This window comes from Lissotriton vulgaris, chromosome 1_1 (assembly GCF_964263255.1).
Source record: "Lissotriton vulgaris chromosome 1_1, aLisVul1.2, whole genome shotgun sequence".
NCBI lineage: Eukaryota > Metazoa > Chordata > Amphibia > Caudata > Salamandridae > Lissotriton > Lissotriton vulgaris.
In genome coordinates, this window is record NC_141685.1 from 52,663,719 (window position 1) to 52,667,251 (window position 3,533).

Consider the following 3,533-nt stretch of genomic DNA (forward strand, 5'->3'; position numbering starts at 1 on the left):
CAAGTGTCCTCCATGGATCTGAGCTGGAGGAGTTTGCCCTGCCATATGAAAATCAGCTGGAAAGGGTGACCCAGAGAATACGGTATTCCTTGATCCCGAAGACGCGTGGTTGCCACTCGGAACACCCAACACTTTTGAAGGGGTATTAGAGCCAGGTCCTGGTACAAAGCTATGGAGTCTGCCTAATATCTTAGTGGTTGCTTGTCCCTGGCAGCACGCAGTATACACTCTTTTAGTTGAAAGTCTGGAATGTAAGCCAACATATCCGGTGGGGGCGCCCAGTATGCTCATGAAGAGACCCTGCAGGTATTGTGTGATGTCTGGCCCTTCTTCTTTAGGGGGAACTCCCTTAATGCAGATGTTGTTTCGCCAAGACTGATTCTCCAGGACTTCTGTGTGTGCCTGGAGATCGCTATGTTTTGCCTTGAGCCGGAGTACCTCTTGCTGTAGATGCTCCACCTCCTCTTCCCGGGCTTGCTCCTGATCCTCAAATGGAGGCCACAAGGTCCCCAATGGCATCGACGTCCCGCCTTATCATAAGGCGGGACGTTAATGCCGCTTGGGAACGTGTGGCCTCCATTGGTTATCTCCTTCATCTCCCCCACTATTTCCCTTTTCAGCGTATGGAAGTCGCCTCGTAATGCACCAAATAGCGACTCTAAAAAGGCGTGGGTAACTGGGGCTTCAGAGGTGTCTGCATCTTGGCGATTTGTGTCATTGGGGAGAGCCTCCCTTCTCCTCTGCCGGTCATCAGGAGCTTGGTCAGCATCTTTTTTAGATTCTGATCCTTCTTGCTTCTTGCTGAGGACATGGCTGCTATATCTCTTACCACACCATCAGACCGGCCTGCCTTGTCATGGGGGTCCCAGGCCCAGTGGGTGGCTGTCATCGGGTTGTCCTCCCGCTGAGCTCCGCTACACTGTTGCATGATGGTGAGGGCAAGAGGTGTCACTCCCTTTCAGTCTCGCCCGGGCCTTGCTGCCTTCGACTGTCTGCTATTGCCCTGCTGGGCATCTGCTGCTTGTTCTCAATACTCTAAGCACTTTGCTCCGGAACCTGACGTGAATCCCTCTGTAGGCCAGCAGCCCTATCTGAGCCTGGAGCACTAGATGTCTTCTTGGACCACTGCGTCTAATTCCTGCACTATGTGCTTGCAGGCCGTGGCCTCCGGTTTCCTCTGACTTGGCAGTCAGCTCCAGAGTGACTAATCCATGCCCGGGCCCCTCATCCATTGGCACCTTGTGATTCTTACAGCGTTACAGTTCATATCTCATTCCCCTTAATGGATTTAGTCATTTTAGTGTCATTTTGTTCAATACATTTTACTTACATTTTTCTATTTCGGTTTTTCTTTTTATTGTTTTGCATTTTTACTTTTACTTGTTTGGTTTCTGTATAAATATTTTACATATTACCTTAAGTTAAGCCTGCCTGTTCAGTGCTTAGGTACCCGGGGGTTGATCCTAGGTCAATTGAATGGCTTTGAAAGTTCACTCTGATAACGGTTGTGATTGTTGTTCCTCATCTACGACAAATAATAATTCAGTTTCTTACAGAAACTATCTGAAATTATCTGCAAAACAGGCAGTTGATAACCTACCAGGGTTGAAACACCCTGTGGACAAACTGGAATGTGGGACTAGTATTGTGTGGCAATAGAACCTCTACAAAATATTCAGCTTGCAGATGAACCAAGAATCACGCATGAATGTCACACCCTTTTAAAACAAGGTAGTCAGGAAAGTGTGAAGAATATATTACAGCTCTTTGCATTTTGACAGCCCCTAGCAAATTTGAGGACAGAGTGGATGTATGTAGCAGAGATGAGTCTGTTCACCCAATGTGAGTGGTGATATCCGCTTTGCTGATCTGCCTGAAGTTATGATGCCGCTGACAGTAGCGTGTCTACTAAAAGCGATGGCGTGACTGGTGGAACTATAAAGCCAAATAAGAGAAAGTTATCTTCAGATACCCCAGTCTTCGTTACTAAGAGCAGTAATACCAGGGAAACCTTCTGCGTCACTAGGAAAAAATATCAAAAATTTTTAAATCAACACAAACTTAACTACTTCTCCACAAAAATTTTATCTTCATCCAACAAGTCCAAAGATATTTTTAATATAGTCAATGAACTCTGTGACAACGACAGGACAGCCCCTTCAATAGCTCCTACGCAGAAGCTATGTGATTCCCTGAATAATTTTTTCAGAGAAAAAATTGTCACTATCAAATCGAGCATTGCCAGTTCCCCAACGTCACTTCCTTTGGACGACGTCTTTTATAATCCCTCTGTACTAGATGCCTTCCCGGTCATTGATGGTAAAACTTTTTCTTCACTTTTGACGAGGGTAAAGTCCGGATCCCCTAATGACATCTGCCCCCCCCACATCTTCTCGGAAATCGGTCAGACTATCCCTCAGGGTATCCTACCCCTACTAAACAAATCACTGACCCAGGGTAGGGTACCTACTGGCTTTAAACACGCCCTGCTAATCCCTCTAATAAAAAAACCAGGTCTAGACCCCCAGGACTCATCAAATTATCGTCCCATATCCCTGTTGCCGTTCTTATCCAAGATATTGGAGGCTCACGTCTCCAATTGCCTTTCCAACTTTGTGGAAACCACTGGATTTCTGGAGCCAAATCAAGCTGGGTTCCGTCCAGGCCATTCGACCGAGACGGTAACCCTGGCAGTCCAGAATACACTTCGGTGTAACGCAGACAGGGACGTCCACCAGGCACTGGTGCTTCTTGACCTGTCTGCTGCATTCGACACGGTCGACCACACTATTTTGGTCGGCCGTGTCGAGCAGGCAGGCCTCAGAGGTACTGCCCTGAGCTGGGTGGAATCATTCTTGTCTGACCGGACTCAAGCAGTGAGACTGGGCACCTTCACAGCTCCTAGAATTAAGAACGACTGTGGTGTCCCTCAGGGCTCATCCCTGTCTCCACTTTTATTTAATTTATACTTGCGTCCCCTCTTGTACTCCTTGAGGAAATTCAAAGTGTGGATCTTTAACTACGCAGATGATCTGCAATTGGTTTTCCCCCTGGGGTCGCCGGATGCTGTCACTGAGTTTAGGGAGGTCATGGCTCATATCCAGAGATGGATGGGCCTTAACCACCTAAAACTTAACCCAGGCAAGACTGAACTGATCTTGCCTGGGAAGAGCGAACTCAGCTGGGGACCTCAATTTTGGCCTCCGGAGATGGGAAATCCCCCCTCCAAATCCCGCACGGTTAAGAGCCTTGGAGTCACCTTCAGTGAAGACCTCTCCTTGAAAAGTCAGGTAGGGTCAGTTGTTTCCGCATGCTTCTTTCAGCTGCGCAAGATTAGAAAGATTGCCCATTTCCTAACCCATTCTGCCCTGATACAGGTGACCATCGCCCTTGTGCTGTCTAGGCTGGACTACTCAAATAGTTTATATTTGGGCCTTCCAGCCGGGCAGCTCAAGAGGCTGCAGCTGGTTCAAAATCAGGCGGCCAGGCTGATCTGTGGGCTTCCTAAATGGCAGTCCATCAGGCCAGGCCTG